At 39.5% G+C, this 19753-nt stretch overlaps 1 protein-coding gene across 1 annotated transcript in view; it reads left to right on the forward strand.

Annotated features, from left to right (window-relative positions):
* Nucleotides 1–19753, forward strand: part of PGM5 (phosphoglucomutase 5) — a 72353-nt gene that overhangs the window by 21278 nt on the left and 31322 nt on the right. The window lies entirely within an intron of this gene.

Genomic DNA, 19753 nt, shown 5'->3' on the forward strand with positions numbered 1-19753 from the left:
CTGGTGTTCCTTGTGGGGAACGTGAAACTGTGTACCCTGTTCAACAAACTGTTCTTTTTCATGTGCTTGCATACTGATTTATCTCATGCCTGCACAACAGGAAGGGAAACAGCATACTGAGATCTTAGCTAATGGTCTACAAATTGAAAATCTCAAAGGCAAGTAAAAGTTGTTTCTGTAGGAATTAGAGGCTGGATGGATGTGAAAAATAGCAGTGAAGCCGGAACAGGAAAAGAGGACAGTTTAGACAATCCTAGTGTGGCTAGAACTATCTAATTGTATTTGTATATGTATCAGGTCATTGCAACACTGTGTAGTTGCTCCGATTATACTTATCCTGAGCAAAGCTAAGTACCTGACCCTGTAATTTTAAGTCTGGTAGTGCTGCTGTCCATCTTTTAATGCATGTTTGACAGGTTGGTATTCTGTCTTCTGCTTGTCCATTTACTCTCTGGCTGGCCAGAGGCAGGTTTTAAGGTGACTGTTCTGACTTGCTTTAAGAAGTGTCTTCATGAGTGGAGTATAGAGATGTGATTAGCTCTGAATAAGCCATCTTGGGTGCTGGAAGGCAGCTGTCCCTGGCAGCAAGCAACTCTTAAATTCACAGTGCTGTTGAGGATTCAGAGTGGGGTCAGTTTTGTCTGAAGCTCTGCTTTAATAGCTCTGCTTGCCTGTTTCTGTAGGACAGGAGCCCAAAGCCCTATAAAAGGACTAGTGAATGACACAAAAATAGAAAGAAAAATATTAATTCATCTAACTGTCTTACAGTTATTTTTCCCAGCTATGCAACAAAGGCTCTTTTTCTTCTTATCCTTTGTAAGCAGCTGAACTCCTCTCTCTTACTGCTTAGAGAGGAGGAACACTGTTCCAGTTTTTAACCTCATTATGAGAATTAAGAAACAGAGGAAGAGTTGGCTGGATTTAGGGAACTGCCGAAGAAGAGGTCCTCTCCTACCTGGAAATGCTAGAGAAGCAAACAGTTATCTCCACTAACAGATATAACCACTCTTTGCCATTTAAAACAGGGTCATAATAGGAGGAAACCACACTAGGAAATCCATCTACCCGGCAGATCACAAGCAGAACAGGTGCCAATAAACAGTGTATGTCACAGGGACAATTCTGAAGGAGTAAAGGCCTTCAACTTATGTGTGGTGCACTGAATAGTCCTTAACTAGGCTGGGGAATGAAGTGTCTTTTTAATGCTAGAGCTTGCTCTAACTGGAGTCAACTGAAAGGGTGAAATTCTGTAGTTTAAACAAGGTTAAAAAGGCCCCATCCGCACTATTACAACTGATCAGAAAACCTGATTACAGCATATTCCCTTGACTCTGTTACAACATGGTTTCAATCTGATATTTAGCTGTACATTATTTTCTATTTGAAGATTTTCTGCAATACTTAATGAAGGGAGCCTATTCCAACATGTTAAGTATTAAAAGAATTATTATGAAATCTGCCTATCCGTACTCAACTAGGTCTAACACAAACAAGTTTAGTCTTCAGTCTGAATATCTCATGTACTTTACGGACACAAAGGGATTAATCAAACCTCAACAGTCTTGAATGATGGCATATGGCCAAATACTGTCAGGGATTAAAGCAGGTTAACAGGGGAATTGTGTCAGTTTATGTAAGCAGGAAATATGGCTTATAGTGAGTTCATTGTAAATAAGAAAGTTGTCAACTAGGAAATGCAGGTCCATTGCTTCCAAAGTGGTTTCCAGTTTGGAAACTATCAAGTTTTCATTCCCTGGTTTAGATGTATTTGATCTTATTTTCAAATGATACTGAGAACCGCTAGCTTCGATAGACCTCATTTGAGTTAGCAGGTGATCAGCACCTCTGAAAAGTTTGTCAGTGGCTATTAGTCTTCCTTAATTATACACCACGTTTGAAAAATGAAGCCTAAATGACATATGTAAAGTCAGACAAGTCTGCAGCAAAGCAAGGTTGACTCAGGGTTTCCTGTTATTTAATCATAGGCAAAGCTAAAGCTTAGTCCTTCCTCTGTAAGAACTGAACAAAGTTTTGTATGAGATGAATTAATGAACAAGGCTTTTCAGCTCTGTTTAACAAGCAGTAGAAATTAAAGAAGCATGTAACTCCGAATGGCTATGGAAAGCAATATACCTACATTCCACTTATGCCTTTTTGATTATCTCCTTGAATTTTTCATTTATAAATACTGCACAGATTTTTTGTCTTTCTTTTCTTGTGAATCTGTAGCTCACTGCTTCTTTGCAGCCATCTCCTTTTCTTCTGTATTGTTGGTCATCTGTTTCCATGACAAACTTTATGCAAGAAGCAGAATAGGTTCTATGCATTCCTTTCTCAACGTGAATGTTCTCTACTGTTGAATAGTTAGGGATTCTTCTGAAATAAAGACTTCTCCAAGTTATAAATACAACTTTCTATCTGGGTGATACAGCATTTACTGCTGTGACTGTGATGTGTTCATGTTATGCCAGCTGTAACCTCGCTCTTTTATCTTCTAATCCTTCAGTAGGATAAGTCAGTCTCACTTGCTCTTATCTGGAATAGGCTGGCTGTGGATTTTTTAAGACACCTCTGTCAAAATGAGTCCATGTCAAATTAGGTGGAACAGAAGAACAAGTGGAAGGTCTGTTTTGCAGAAGGATAACTGCATAAAGCCTTCGCAAATAAAATTTAATACATTTGACCATGCTTTTGAGCACTGTGTGCTGGAAAATATGTTCAGGATTTATAATTTTGTAAATAACATTGCAATATTAAAAATAGCCTTAGAAGTCCTCTGTGTACTTGTATGCCTGGTAAAAAATGGTAGTTTGTCTGTACCAGCTTTGAAGTATGTTATAAAGCTGAATGTTTCATTTACAGTGAAATGACATCTTTGAAAAACTTTTTGGAGAAAAAAGAAACAATTGTCATTACAAGGCATTCGTTAGCTGTGCTTCTTAGTTTTATTTCTACAAAATGCATCCAACCTAGCTGTTATCCTCTCCTATTTGAATGTTTCCTAAGCAGTGATGGTGATCTGTCATTGCAAATGTTTTCAGGGCTATCTTTAAGGAGATGATTTGCCTCCTTTGATGCTGGGTATGGTATGCTTTGGTATAATGTGGTATATCTGACTGCGGCAAGCCCACTATATTTTTGGCTATCCAGTGTCTCATTATCCTAGCCTATACTGATGAAAACATTCTTGCACTGCGGTCATGACAGGCCACATCTCAGATGTATGTGCGGCCTGTTTTTTCCCTCCCTCCTTCTAGAGATTAGTTTTCAAGCAGGCATGATATAATCATGCCCTTTCAGCCAGAAGCACTCCTTAGATTTCAGCTGCAAACCAATAGCCTGCAGACTGAGAAGAACAGTTCAGCAGTGTGAGATTCCACGTAAAAAGGGAGCTCCTACCCTCCTCCAAAGGAGTGTCTTGAGTTTTCCTTGACCGCATTATGAACATTCATCACAACAGCTGTAACAAAGCAAAGATTTCTTTAATGGCTGTTAGTATTTCCTCCACAGTCCTTCCTCCCCCTTTTTCATAAAAGGGAGAACATTTTTTTCTTTGTTTTTCACAATTGTCATTAAATTTTAATCGTGTCGTGCATGAAAGGAGAATAACATGGAGCCAAGAGTCAAAAGTCTTTCTGTAATGAATGAGGAAGAAAAATAGTTTGGGAGCCAACTCCAAAAAAGCCTGTGGTATGAAGATTTAGAGTGATTCCTACCCCTTTGATCCTAGAATTTCTTGTATTTATCTAACTCCTGCTGCTATCCCCAGCATATGACAGTGAGGAGACTTTTTGTGCTTTTACAGTTTAAATAGTGCAAGGGTAAGTGTTTATTCTTAGCACTTTTTCAGAACAGCTACAGACAGACTATCAGATATTTTCTCAGCCAAAGAGGAGAATGAACGTCTCTCAGTGTGTTGCGTATTTTGGAAATTTTCAGGAGAGAAACCCTGTGTGTCGTCCTTTACAGCTAGGCCACAAGAAGGGCTAAGCTAGTTTAAAAATACAGAGTGCTCTCTTTCCAGCTTAAGCTTTGGCTGTACATGAGGTCTGCTTGCACAGTTTACCCTCTACAGCTAAAGCAGGTTTTGGTGCTTGGTGGGCCATAAATATATAAACTTGATCCACTCTTATTAAGAAATACTTCTTTTTGCAGTTTTCACAGACAGTCAAAATTTTACCTGGGTTTAATGTGCCACATGTGAGAAATTACCCAAGAAAAATAAGCTTTCATCCAACTGTTTTGAGCAGCTCTTGCACTGTACAAGGTCGTCTTGCTGTGTCTCTCTTATGTCTCAAAAAGTACAAAAGTATGAATAAACAATAGGACTTCCTACAAATGTCCTAATAGAAAGTCCAAAAGTGTTTTAATTAAAGCAATACAAGGAAGTCAACAGCAAAGCAGTTATAGAAGACTTTGTGACTCCTAAAACAGAGCTTAAAATAAAAGTCCTTTTTCCCTCACAGGCTTACACAGTCTTATTTTGGGCTTCAAGCTAGAAAGGCTCTCACAAGGATTAGCATGTCTCAACACGTTTTGTCTGTGCTGAACAGCACAGCTGATTCACCCCGAGAGCAACCTTTCCCATCAAAGGACTTCTGTAATGGGTGACCCTCATAGGGAAGGTATCCTGCTGATTTAAAAGACAACCTTCTTTCCAGCACAGAATTTCAAAACAGTGTGTTTAAAATCCTATTTCTTAAATGTGTTTCTTAGAGCATAATCTTCTGCTAAATTACTTAAGGTCGTTTACAAATTATGAAGACAGGCAATTGTTCCTTAAATTCTAGGTGTTTTGAAGATCTCTGTAAAACTGTGAAAGCCAGAGCAGTCAACACTATTTGAAGACATTTGGGAGTGTCCTTGGAACAGATCTTACTTCAAGACTCAGTCCTTTGAATTGTCAGGTTAATTTCCAAAGAACAGAAACATTATCTTCTGCTTCTTTTTGTGGTGAAATGGAAGAGGCCGAAGATCTTTGCAGAATCAGAATAGGGTTGTGAAAAGGGTTATGGCAGTCTGTGTCAGAGAGTGCTTGTAGGAGAAGCAGGTATTAAAAGAGAATGCAGTTATCCTTTCTTAATGGTCATGTAAATTACCATTAAACCTCTGTTTTTAGTGTGAGTTTGAGAAATCATTTTTAGTTTTTAATTGTACTCGGTGTTCAAAATAGTATGAAACATTTTCTTTCCATCACCAGTATATATGAAAGTGCTGGCATATATAATTCATATTCTGGTAATTTTCATTATAACAGTCTCTTTCTATGGCATATTGTAATTTCTTATTCCTTTTTACTTTTGTTTTTCACTGTTTCTGTGAACATAATGAATTTGATGAAACTGCTCTCTTACTTTTCCTTTCCAAATGAGATCCACAGCCACACAGAGAATTTACTAATTTCCCACTTTCTAAAATCTGTAGGACGATATGCAAAAGAGAAAAAGCAGAACTAGTGTAAAGAAGGAAATCCAAATCCAGATGACATCATTAAGGAGCAACTAGAGTAAATTATGTCTGACAAATCTGAATTCCTTCTGTGATAAAATGTCTGGATCTGTTGATGAGAGGAGAGCAGTGGATGTCATTCACTTCCATTTTAGCAAGGCTGTTGACACTGTCTCCCACAGCATTCTTATATCCAAGTTAGGCCCTCATAATCTGAATGGGTGGACAATTAGATGGGTAAAAAAAATGGTTTGATGGTTGGGCTCAAAGCCCTCTGTTCTGGGGTAGAGGCAGGGGGAATTGGTCTTATTCAGGAGAAAGGACAGCTTCAGGGGAACATAACAGCAGCCGCCAGTACCTACACGAAGGCTGTTAAGAAGATGGAGCCAGGTATTTCACAGTGATGCATAGTGGGAAGATGAGAGACTGTCGTAGTCTGAAACAAGGGACATTCAGAATAGATACAGAGAGAAACTTTTTCCTCATGAGGACAACCTAGTAGTGGAGCAGCATCCCAGAGGGGTTGTGCAGTATCCATCCATGGAGTTTTTCAACACACAGCTGAATAAAGCCCTGAGAAACCTGGTCTGACTCTGCTTTGAACAGGAGATTGGAGTAGACACCTCCCAAGGTCCCTTCCAGACTTGAATTATGCTAAAATGCTGTGGCTCTCTAAAGACACCATTGCTGGAAATTCCTGGTGCTACCAACACTGTTGAGCACTTCTGTAGTTAGCATGATTTACAACAAAGGGAGTATAGAAAATCTTCATGCTTGCGTACATTACTTTTTTTTTTATTGTATTCTAAGTCAAAGAGATTTATCTAGGTGGGAGAAGCTGCAGTGCTTTTCTGCTGATCATTTTCTGAGCAAACCTGCTGACTCTGAGGATGGATGTAGTCTTAAAGTATTTGGGAGGGGAAGAAGAAGAGGCTGTGGAAGCAACCAGTAATTTCTGATAGGTACCTAAAGATTTGTTGCTCAGTGATTCAGACAATTCAGAGTGCTGAAACTCCAATTTAAATCACTGTCGTTACAGAGTTTGGTGCCACATACTGCAGTTATATTCACATCTGTCTGTTTTGTATCTTTTTCCAAAAAGCATAGGCATGGTGCCTTTTCAACCAGCTGACCTCATTGTGATAGGCCTGATGAGGCTAATGATTATGGGTCACGCATGTACTCCTAATTTAGTGGAGGATCTTTTTCCAGGAGTTGGTTCATAGGATCCTTTTATTTTCTGTAAAACACCATTCATCTTGCCAGTCATTTGTGGTAACCTTACTGAGGTGAGAAAGTGATGTAAGGAGAATCTCTCCTCCTTTTCCCCATTTCTTGCATCTCATATTTCCTGGTATAATAAAAACTCCATCTCCATTGAGTAAGAGAACTTACAAAATATTTCCCCTTGTGTATTCATAGACCATTTTTTTAGCTGAGGAACTCCCACATTTAATATATTGCATTGCCCTGTGAGGGACTCAAGGCTAGAACAGAAAATTCAAATGTAGGGAGGTGCAGAAACTTTGAGCACACATTATTCTTTGCTCAAGCCTTTTTTTCCCCCAAAGCACATGTGCCTTATAGACCCTTCAGAGCTTTCATCATTGTAGTAAATATGAAATACTTGCCAAATTCTCAGTGGGACAAACTCCACTACTGAAATTCATTTCATGTTGCTCATTTGTATTTTACCTTCACAGCCGAATCTCCTTTTGGAGGGACAGGCTTGCTTTAAACAACCTAAGCCTTTTAATTTGTTTTTGTTCTTTCCATGCATTGAGAAACTGTTCTTCTTTCTGTCTGGTTGAGGAAGCAAGTAACAAGGCAGACTTGCCTTGTTAATAGCACATACTGAAGCTTAACAGTGACAGCCATTTTTCTGGGTGTAGAGCAAAAAACCTGCCTCTGCTCATGAAGCTTAACTACAGTCACAGACCATTTTTTGGGGAATGGGACAGTCACAGGCTGTCTGATAGAGCCACCTGCAGTCATTAAAAAATGTGACCAGTATCTTTCCTAGAACAAGGTATAGCCTTTCTGCTGTGAGTCATGGCAACTTCCAGAGGCTGAATACGCTTGGACTCTTTAAAGAAGTTACATTTGTTTTATAAAACTTTATTGAAAATGATGGAAGTCATCATACATGATCACCACCTTTTCCCTTCATCCTTTAATTTGCTGCTATGGAGGGGTTAACTTACTGTATATGGGAACAAATGCTGAAATAATAATGAAAAGCAATTCCCGCATCTCAGCCAACAAGGGCATGAATAACCTTAAGGATTACTGCAGTACTTCCGTAGTGCATGGCCACGTGCTTGCCAGATGGTTGGATTTTTTTTCACTAGTGTTATGAACTCTGTGCAATCAAACCTCAGAATCAGTGTTGATCTACAGTACATGTGTGTGCAATTTTACCTAATAGCGAATCTGAGCACCGTGCCAACTGTTTCATTGTTTGAAAGACAAAATTCTGTCAGGATGTGTTGCTGCCAAAGCATATTTCTCCCTTATTAGTTAACCATAGAAATGTTCCTATTTGCTAGTTGTCTTTAGACAAGCAAATTTTATCTCTCTCTTTATCCTTACTTTTAAAACAGCTGTAGCTAGATATCGTATATGTCAGCAGCTCTTTCTAGTGATTCTGTCAGAGCCTGTATGAAGAGGGCATTGAAATTTGCACAAGGCAGGGATTCACACGCACTTTGTCCTGAAGGATACACATCCTTTGGGAGCTGACTCTAGAAACATTTATAAAAGTGGTTGCAAAGTTAATGCATTTCGGAATGGAATCTTGAACTGATGACTAAAGCAACATGAGAACAGCACTGGTATGGAACATCACGATGAGCGCACACCTGTTAGCATCCCACACGCTGAAGAAAACAAACCCATAATAAGGAAGAGTTACAGAGACTGCATGTTGTACAAAACTTTCCAATGCATTTGTAACCAAGGGAAACAGATGAAAACAATGTTAGTTACTGTAATAGTTTTTGTTGGACTTTCAAACTTACCAGTTGGGGTTCCTGGAAATACAATAAAGTCAAAAGGCTGAGTGATGGCATTTTCATGTATTATATACAGGTGGGGCTTATTTATGTTAAAGAGGAGAAGAGTAATTTCCCATATATAGCTTAAAAGTATAACACAAATAGTTTTTACCCTAGCCAACTTGTTTGTGAGATCAAAGAAGATTTTCTTGTTTTCATAACTTTTTTCAGTTGTATCACTCATTTCAGTTTCTTTCATGTTGATAGAACTGCATTTAAAATAGCTTGCCTCTAAACCAACATCATGAAATTGCCAAAATGCTATAGTGTGGACTAAATGGCAGCCTGTACGATTCCTGTACGGATTGCTCCTTTGTGTTTCTTTTTCTCAGCAGCGCGGATCTCATGGGTGGTGTGTGTAGCAATATAGCACTGTACAGCACTGTAGACACAGCCTTTGCTGTGTCTTTGTGTGCTTTAGAAGGCATTTACAGCAAACTGGCATTTATTTCCATCCCTAACTACCAAATCTCAGCAGTATTTTCCTGCTATGATAATATGTTGAAATCAGTCATAAACATTACTGATGATTATATCTAATTTAGGTTATAAGACATCCATAATCACTGTAATTCATTTAGTCAGTGCCCTAATTGTTTGCTCCTTGTTTCCATTTTCTTCAGATTTTTTACATTTCCTTTTAACTTTTACTGTGTACATTCCGTCTAGTGAGAATGAGAGCATGATCTACACTTTGGCTGTTTTCTGTCACCAGCACTAACTACAAATACTGTGTCATCTATCAGTAAAAATTGCTTTTGCTTCCTCTAAGACTGACAGAACCTGTTTATATATACATAGACTCCCAGGCAGCATGCAGAAGGTACCAATCCATATCTTTTTTTCCACTGTAAATTTATTGTACTTCTGAATGCATAGACTCAGAGCATGCTATGAGTCTCCTTTATTATGCTACAGAGCCTCCTTGCTTAATGTCAGTGTATAGGAATAACAGGTGGTTCAACTAGCATGCAGAATCTTTCTGGGATTCCTGAGAAGAACTGCAGCATAGATATAGCAAGCATCTCGAGGCAATTACTGCTGGGTTGTGTTAGGAAATAATCTTAGTCATAGATCTATTTGTAAACTGGAGAATTAAATTATTTAGCAGCTGCTCCTGACTGGCTGATCACTCATTGCTGGGGTAGTCTGCCAAATTATTTTACCTCTTCAGTCATCCAATCTCATATTTTTTCTCAGTCTTTTTTCCCATGTGAAGACTGATTTCTTAGGGAGGACTGGGCATGATGCAGTCATAAGGATAGCTCTTTTGTGGGCCAGAAGCACTGGATATAAGCTCTCATGCACTCGTTCGTACCAGCTCTTGGGTTCTGCGTCTTCCAGAAGAAACCTCTGTACAGACGTATTTCGTTTTGGCCTGTCTCCCCTCATTTAGAAATCAGACCTTAAGAGGACTGATTCATGCTTAGCTTCCTTAATTCTGGGATCTTACTGGTGTTATTACAAGGCTGTGAGCTGCATACTCCTCGTACAATTTAAATATGATTTTGCTTATTTGAAAAATTTGCTTAGTGGTGGATAGCACTCAGCCAGCAGAACTAGAGAGAGTGAATGGAGGTTCCTGTAACTCACAAGAATGAAGTGGTTGTACAACAGCATACTGAGATGTTCACCATAAAATGTTTAACCTCAGGTTAAACTAAGCTGTCAGTCTGTTCCTCTTCCATCCGTATAGCCACCATTGAACTCCATATGCCAGATGTTTTCAGAGCACTTTGTTATTTACACCAGATGAGTCCATTCTTTGTGGCACAGGAAAGAGTTACAGAAAGCCTGGCTGTATCTTCTTGGAAATTCTTCAAATGGATCATTCAATGCATTACTGTTTGAATGGGTGAGAGCCCAGCAACTCTTTAGCATACCTTAGAGTATTCCCATAGCTGAGCTAAAATGGGAAGGGAGTCCACCAAGTTCCTCCTGGGCCCATAACACATGTTACACCTTAGCTTTGGTGACTTGCTCATGCCCCAATTTAAGGACAGCTGTTTTACAAACCCCTTATTCAACCAGCTATCTTTAGGATCTGTTAGATAGCACCCTATTACTTGGAACACTGCTGGCAAGTCACCATAATTGAGTGGAATCCATATGGGCAGAGACGCAGAGAAAAAAAAATCTTCTTAACTTTCAGTAACTGTTTATTCTAGAAGTGTTTCTTCCCCCATTCCCACAAGCTGCGCGTCCTCCCTCAAGCTTTGGAGTCCCTCTCAGCTAGGATTTTTTTATTAGTGATGACTGATGACTGACTACTCTGTTTGACAGATATTGAATACAGGGTTAAACAAGGTCATGTAAGGGACAGAAACTGGTACTGAACTGAACAGAAATTGGTACTTCTGGTTAAAAAAAGGTCTGCCCCCAAGCGCAGGAAGAGCATGCGCAATGCACAGGCTCAGCACAGACAAACATCTCAACTAGCTTCAGAAACTAACTAAAGAAACCTTGGGGTTCTTTCTAGGGTGTGCCCACAGCATCCTGTTTTTCTATATAGATGTACACATTGAGGAGAAATCAGAAGCAAGAGGATGAACACATGCGTTTTTGCACATTAAAGTACTTCTTCCCACCCCTTAAAAAAATAAACTTTCCAACTTATCATTATTTACACAGACCTATGCACCTTGGTATCAGATTTTTTTTGTCTCCATATGGAGTAGTATTTCTGCCTGCAAGGTGCTGGATTTGGCAGCAAATTTCTTGGAAACAGGTTTTTTAGTACACATAAGTAGTCTTCTTGTTTTTTAATGGGTGCTTACTGCTTAATAAAGCAAAATAGCTGACTTTTGCCTTTTGGCAGCAGTTCAAGAAAATGCTTAAGCACACACTTAACTCTTAGACTTGTGAGAAACCACAGAGACTTGAATGGGACTATGAAAGCCTTTTGTAGTAGTTCATTTAAAAAATTGAATATCAGATAGAGAAGAAAAATGAATTTTGTACAAGAGAGTATATAGAGCAGTAGTTTTCCCAAGACTTCATTTTTTTCCTCCTTCTTCCTATTTTATTATATACTTTCCTTATTACATTTTGGCCCTGAGCCTTTGTATAAAACGCTTGTTGTACTGTAAAGGAGAAACCAAGGTTGTGTTGCTGCTGAGTCAGCATTCCCCTAGCACTAGCCTCCAGGGTTGCTTCTTTTTGTAAATCCTGGCATGGGTTTTGTGTTGCAGCAGGGCTGGGAAGACATAAGAAGACATGGAAGTGGTAGGGTAGGAGGAGCATGAGATTACAGACCTCTGAATCATGCTGTGTTGCACAGGATAACTGTATGTTTTACTGACGCTGGAGCCCTGAGAGGTGCCTAATATTAGTGGTGGTCGAGAGGACATTAAGTCACTTCAGTCCTCCCCTGCCCCTGCAAATATTTGGGCTATGACTTCTGTGGAGCTGCACCTGAGAAGTGCTGCAGGCTGGTTCCTGGGCTGCTTTAGTGTTTCTGCTTGTCCCACCATGTCCGTGTTCTCCCTCATGCACTGCAGAAAAGGCCACTGGTATCAGTTCTATACCTAGAATAAACTCCTGCTCTAAGCAAACTCAGTCCAGATATAGGCGTTCAGGTTGACGGTCTGGGTTAATTTTAAACACAGTGGATTCAATGTGGCATGTAATATTCAACTGGAGAGAAAGAAAAAGGAAGTGTTGGCCATGCGAGGAGCTCAAAATAGGTAAAATTATAACTAGTTCAGGAAAAGAATTTTACACTCAACTAATTCTTCGTAAAAAGTAACCGAGAATCATTTATAGCGGTTAGTTGTGAATTCCTGTTAGGCCTGGTTCCACGGCCTGTAACAATAGTGCAAGCATTTCTTCTGGAATGAAATGCTTCTCATTATGATAAAATGATTTGTCCTTTTAAAAATACAGGAAGAAATCTTTCTTCTCTTGACCTGCGGTCATACCTATTCCCAGGAGAATTCTAATTTTCAAAGCAGTTTCAAGAAAGTGCTTCTTAGTAGCTCTGTTCATAGCAAGTACCACTAAGTAAGTATTTATTTGGCTTTATTTTATTATGCTTATGCTCACAGAAGTCTTCTAGAGTCTAGCGGTTGTGTCCACTTCTGATTATTTTCTGAACATTTGCTCCAGGCCAAAATCTGTCAGAGTGATGGCTGACAGTGGGGATTTGGCACGGGGTTTCTGGAGACTGCAAAGAATTGTGCATTTTGTACTCCGAGCTAGAGTGATTTTCTTGCTGACAGCACTGTCCATACCATGATAGTCTGACTGAGCAGAAGCAGATGTTGTAGCCTCATTGGCCAGTTTCCTATCTGAAGGAGAGATTTCTGATAAAGTTCAGTTTTGGGGGTGGAATTTCTTTGATGCCGTATTTCCTTGAAAAGAAGGAAACTTTGACAGCTTCCACATGCTGAAACTTCAGTTGAAGCCTCTTAACCACTTAGCTCTTCAGAGAGCTTTCATCTGTCCTGGAATCACACTGGCCAGGCTCTTTGCCATCCTCTAGACTTCAGTTAGGAACTCTTAAAATAAAGCTATATTTATGGCCTTAAAAGCAGAGCCTGAGTATCAGGCCTCCTCCAGTGCAACTTCTTAAAAGTGGTTTGACTTCTCAGGTGAAGGTACTTTATCCACAGGCTGGGGGTGGTAGCAATCCCACTGTGACAATATGTGTGTAACTTGCCTGCCGTTGGTAGTTTTTACGCAAGCGGTAGTTTTGTCACGGTGACACTAACCTGCTTGCAGCACCGAAGAGTGTGAAGTGAAACATTTCAGCTTTGCATGCTGCCTGCTTGTTGTATTTATTAAAGGTACATTTACTGTCCCTGTTCACCAATGAATTCTGTAAAAATGGTATTTCACTCCAGAACAAATTAGGAAGACAAGGCTGGAATGCAGTGTCCATAGAAAGTATCCTTACACCTCCTGCCTTTAGTGGACAGGATGATCACATTAGTCCTGAAGGCAAGAAGCTGTGCTGTCTATTTTTACATCAATCATTTATTGCTTAAACAGCAGGGAAAGGGCAGAGGCAGTCTGCAGACCTTTCTCAGAGTTTTGAAGTGGAGTAGTGCTGCAGCTGTGGGCCTGCTTAGGAAAATATTTGAATTCCCCAGCACTCCCCCGGCTTCATAGTTGGCTATGAAGTTAGGCACGTGAATTTACTTTTTCCCCCGGGGCCTGAACCAGAGACATGCCTGTTGGGATTGGGACACAAATTAGTTTACCGTTATTTCGTAAGGCCCTCATGGACTTTTAGAAGTTCTGTCTTTTTTTTCCTGTATGTTGCACGAGATGCTTGCGTCGTTTGATTGAGGTGTTACAGAATCAGCGTGCAGGAAAACTTGGTGGTATGAAATACTGAATTTTGTGTTCACAGCATGGCCTATAGGTGGCAACAAGGAATGTAAATAACTCCCGGGGTCACGCCGTACATATGTTTGGGAGCCTGAGTTCCCTGATGAGTGTTTAAACAATGGTCACGATAGTGTGAGATTTTTCAAGCCTGCTGCTACAGGAGACAAAAAAAAAAAAAAAAAAAAAAAAAAGAACTTGAAAGGCCCAAAGGGAGATATTAAATTTTAATTTGTTTATGTTAGGAGTTTGAAGCCAAGGGGCTGAACTTTCATGCAACAGTTTATATCCTCAGAGTATTGTGGTAGTTGTGCTGAAAATGAATGTATTCCGTGTAGCTCAAGTAAATTCCTTGTACATATGGTTGCTGTGTGTTACAAGGACAGGAAAAAGGTGGGTAGTGTTTATAGGACCTTGTCTTTCTCCTGGGATAATTTTTAGCTTGTGCTCTTGAAAGCTTTCGGACACAAGGAAAGACCAGTGTGGGACTGACGGGCAGGAAAGGATATTGGAACAGTAAGTTGGCATCACAGTTATTTTGCACGAGTGCCAGGAGGCTCCATTGATAGAAAGGGAATTCAAGCAGTCTTGGATAAAATTTAACAAGGAGATGATTTCTGCAGTGTTACTAGCAGTGCATGCACACCCTCGGATTTAATGTCGACCAGACCCCCCACCTAAAGTTAGTAACTCTTGAGCCAGAAACTACCCTTGAACATCAGACCTTGTTTCAGTGTACCTTTATCTCACTTGCAGAAACATCTTAGCGTTAAAACTTGGGGGGCGGGGAGGGAACAAGAAAAAGCCGAATGGTTTGAGATCCTTTGTAGCTAGAATGTCTTCAGATGCTTTTTGTTTGTCGATTTATCTGTTGTTATGATCTTTCTCTGTGAAATATAGCATGCCAGAAAACAGGAAGAAAATGAACTTGCAGTCCACTAAATATTTTTCTTCTGCCTTGTGCTCCTGACAGCCCTTCTGCCAGCCGTGGCCGTTTACATCTTATCTTAGTGAAGTGTCCTGGCTATCTGTTTTGTGTGCAAGGGCTTAGCATTCCACTGCTTTTTGCTTAATAAATTAAAGTCCATGAGGGAGTAACACTGTAATACTTGACCATATAAGGGGGGGGTGACTGTTGTTTTAGTTCTGCTCCTTCAACAATATGCAGTCGAGGCCTTTTAAGGGAAGGTGGTGCAGGCAGAGTGAAAACATCCAGAAGCAGAGCGTCTATTTCACATTATAGGTGGTGCCAGTGCTGGTGCTGTCATTGCTACTGCTGTGAATTTCTGACAAGCTATTAGAGTTTCACAGTTAAAATGAAAAAATGGGGACTTACAGATGAGACTGAAGAAAAAAGTTAGCTGTTTAGTTTATGGGTCCTGCTTCTGGAGGAATAATAGGAATGAAGAGGGAACTGACCAAAGCTCAGCTGAGTTACGCTTCCAAAAGCTGAGAAAAGAAGTGGCAAAGGCTCCTCAGCATCAGCAAGGAGAGAACACAGAAAGAACGAGTGGAAACCATGCAATGAGAATGGGATGGGGACTCTATGTATAACTAAAAAGCCAGTGACTATTGCATCTAATTTTCAGTAAAGTTTTAAAAATATTTTGTTTCCTTAAAAAAGTAATTTGAATGTTGGAGAGGGAATGAGATGACTAAAGCAAATGATGGCATGGAAGAGAAACTGTGGCAGCATGATACAAGCAGTTCAGTTGTGGATACCATCTCATTACTCCAGAAGAATGAACCCCTGCAATTTTCAGTTCAATTGCAAGTACTGTTAAGTAAGTCAATCAAAGCAAAGACTGTGCCATAGAGCTAGAGAGTAGCTAAAGCAGGATCTCTAATAAAGGGAAAGGAAAGAGTGGTGTGGACAAATAAAAGTCAGTTGTTTTGATCTCAGAAGTATCCAGGGTGTTAAAACAATTCTGAAGCACGTCAGTAATTAAAATATCAGATAAAACATAGCTTAGGTACGTCAAGGTTAGACTGTGCCAAGCTAGCTTGCTGTTTTTTCAGCTAGCCAAGTGATTTTCTAGATAAAGAAACTGCAGGTCCCTACTTGGGATATTTTCATTTTTTGTATGAAGAAAGACTACAGAAAACGGGGAAGAAAAACAGATCTTTTAGTTTTAGTCAGACAATAATCTTTACTTTAGAATAAAGTATGCTTTAGGCCTTGTATCAGATGAGGCTTTTATCACCTGGAGTTTAGAGGAAGTAATATAGGCTCTACCTCCATGGCAGAAATATTTAGAAGCCCCAATTTGGAACATATTTGTTGTGTAGCCAGTAAGTCTGAAGGGAACAGGTATATAGGTTTGATCTTTGGAGAAATGCAATTATGGCGTAATATCCCACAGTGGCCCACTTGTCTGTCTCACAAATTCCTTCAGTTCCCGTTGACCTCACTAGGGCCTGAGAGTGCTTAGTCCCTGCAGAATCAGCCCCATTGTGGTCCAAGCGTTACTGCACGCTGTCTGCCTCAGTACTAGCTCTGCAGAGGGGAGCAATATTGAAAAAATGTGTCAGTGAAATGCGGGTCTGTGCTGAGAGGTCTCCTCGTCCAAGTGTCTGTTGGTGTTTTTGAGATGGGCAGCAGGCACCTGCAAGTCGTGGAAGGCAAGAGACAAAGACATGCAACAACCGCTTCGTCAGTGATTCTTTTATTAGTTACTCTTTCTTCCTCCAAGGTAAGAGTCTGAAATGAATGCAAAGCTGGAGCTGACCCCAGGCAGTGTTCCACCTACAATGCAAAGCTCTAACCACTTACAACATTTCATGAGACCTGTCAAAGAAAGCCCTTTCTCCAGTGCTGTGACCTTTATCTTTGTGGTGAACAGGTGCCATGACTTTGGCAGGATAATTCTGTTTGATTGACTGATCTATTCTGAGAAGTTATCAAAGTTTCACTGGGCACAAGAAAGCCAGCTTGCCCTTGGCCATTTGTTGTATCTAAATGATAAGTATTTGTTAGGTCTTCTTGTGGCACTGTAGAGAGTAGGTTGGAGCAGACTCTGACTTCCATTAAGGTAAGTCAGGGTAATTCTGCTGAAGTGAGTGGTATTTTGTTAGTACAAAGCTGCAGTGACTCAGAGATACCCTCAAGGGCCACTTGGCCTTTATTAGTCCTTCCATAAAAAACAGTCTGTTGTCTCTGCTGGATGGAAAACAGAGAGAGAGAAAGGCATCATGAGGATGTTTCTTTAACTCTTTTAGGTAAGAGAACAAATCTGTTAGGTGGAAGGCAATCTTTATGCCCTGTTTAAGCAGGGTTATATTTTTGCTGTAGTGCCAAGTAAAATGATTTGGGCTATGGAGAGTCCTATACCCTGGTGTTTTCCCAGTTAGATGACATGCATAAGCCAATAAAGTATAAGGAAGAATATCTGGGGCATTTTAATGTGTGGTTGTAAAATAAGCAATCCAACTGCCTCGTGAAGGACAGATAAGTTTTCCACATTAGTCTGCTAAGGCTTTCTGAAGCAATTTTAGAACTAGTTCTTAAGTTTTTTTTCTGGCAGGAAATTTGCAAAAGTTCTGGTCTTCACTGTGAAGCTAACCATTACGTTCATTATTACCTTTATTATGAACCGGCCAGCTCAGGCTTTGATAGCTCTTATTGGAGAGATCAAGAATTGGCTTAGCAGTTCTGTGTTGATACTAAACTCTTGCATGGTTCTGTTTTCTAGTGATGAAGAAACTCAAGCTTCTTCTCACAGCTGCATTTTGTTCTTCTAGTATTTAAATAAAAAGTGGAAGATCAGTGTAGGTAGTGTGGGACTAGCTCTTCAAAATAAAAATGAGAGTGGAGTTCTACAATAGGAGGATAAATTTAACTATATAACCTTACAATAATTTGTATGTTATAACTCACTTTTTTATTTCTCCATCTAAAAACAACTGCTGCTGATTTTTTTTTAATTCACAAAATACAGTTTTAAAGGATATATGTTGTTGCAAAAAGCACACTTCCCTCTTATTTGGATTTGTTTTCCTTAATTTGTGTTTCAGCACTCTAGGAACGTAAATACAATTAGCTCTGATATGTGTACAATAACTAAAATGATTGTCCTACAATTTAGGTCCAAGTGTATATACATCTGTCCCAGTCTAGCAAGAGCTAACCAGCTCTATGCACAGGCACAAAAAACTTTATTGTGTAATCTCATTGATGTAGTGAGCACTGAAGTTGAAAGAAGGCAAACAAGAGTACTGTTTGAAGTCTGTCCCATTAAATGTCTGAGATGATAAGACCCAGAAGGTCCACAGTTTGCTCTATTGCTTCTACACAGTTCATTCTTACAGCACATATAAACACAGGTATATCAACTATGTGGTTAGACATAAATGGACTGCTTTTACTTCAAATAGACTAGGAATATGAACCTGTTTATAAGGCGTGTTTTGCTTCAGGTTTTACTTTGAACTAGTTGGAAGGTACATTCCATACATCAGTTTGGCCTTTTTGACAGTTAACACCTACATCCAGAGGAATCAGCGTTTGGGGCATTGTCTTGTCAGGAGCACTACTGCACCTGTATCTTGATACTGATGTATCATACATACGTATATATATATGTATAAGAACATACTAGTTTTATTCTGAGATGAGTAAGATGATGCATCCGTGATCTCTACAAGGTAGAATTTCTTTGCAGCACTAGTTCCAAAACTCAGTTTCTGAGAAAAATAGTATCCTGTCTGACTAAGAGATCTCATACAAACAATGAAAACTTTATGGTAAGCACTTAATTTCCATTCGTAGCTCCCCAGGTGTAGGCATCCAAGAACACAGACTCCAGTGGGAACATAGAGAAGGAAGAAGAGAAATTTAAAATATTGTATATATTTAGAGTTGTTTGAATATCCTGTGAAGGCACATAGCTAGAAACCTCATAGACTGTAATTAACAAATCTGAGAACCTTAGAGACAAAACAAGAACCTTTACCTTTACTCACCAGCATTCATTCTTTCTGAATTACAATTTCCAGAAATCCAGTTATGCTTCATTGAAGCATTTCTTCGCCTAGCAGAATAAAATATTTTATTAGTTTTTTTTCAAGCTTGTCATGAAGTCATATGCTGCATTAGGAATTCCCCGAAAGCTTCTGTAGTACAAATAAAACCATTTACAAATTTTGGTTCAGAAGGAATGTTACCCTTTTGCCTGAGTTGGCAGACTTTTTTGTGTGTCTGGCTAGCAGTGTCTGGCAGTTCTGATTTTGCAACTTAAAAAAAGGGTTTGGTAAATGAAGAGTGTTTTTTTAACTTTCTCTGCACTGAATCTAGTCATACTTCTTGTTTAGAAAGATACATAGGTGCAGAGGAGTTTAAATCCCTCCCCCTTCCAACATTTAATCTCTGTTTTCTCTGGCTTTGAAGATTTAGTAATTTCACAGTTGCAGAATATATGTTTCCTTCCTCTGAGGTTATTTTCCTGTGGTCTTCATTGTTATTTGTTTAATCTGATGCAACACATTATTCTTGTTTGTGTGCCTTCCTGTGGGAATCCCCCTCATGGTTTCTGGGGTGATCATTTGCTTTAATTGCCTGCAGATTGCAGAAAGGCACATTCTGTGTTTATTGAGACTTTCATTGATGATCCTTTATTTCCATGATATGACAATAAAAAAAAGAGGATGCATTCAGTTTTTTGTGTGCCTTTTATAGCTCTCATCCTCAGTCCTAGTGATGTCACACAATTAACATGGGAAACTGAAGCATTTTGTGCGGTTATAAAGCCAGTACAGTGTCCCTGAAAGCAGCTGTTGACTGCTAGGGACGGGTTTATGTATTCTTGAGATTAACAGCTAAATACAAGAGAAATTATTTAACTGCTTTGTGTATTGCTAGAAGAATCTGCAGCTCATGCAACAGTGCTCTTCAAAGATGCCTCTGTATGTCCAGACCCATT

This window comes from Dromaius novaehollandiae, chromosome Z (assembly GCF_036370855.1).
Source record: "Dromaius novaehollandiae isolate bDroNov1 chromosome Z, bDroNov1.hap1, whole genome shotgun sequence".
NCBI classification, from domain to species: Eukaryota; Metazoa; Chordata; class Aves; order Casuariiformes; family Dromaiidae; genus Dromaius; species Dromaius novaehollandiae.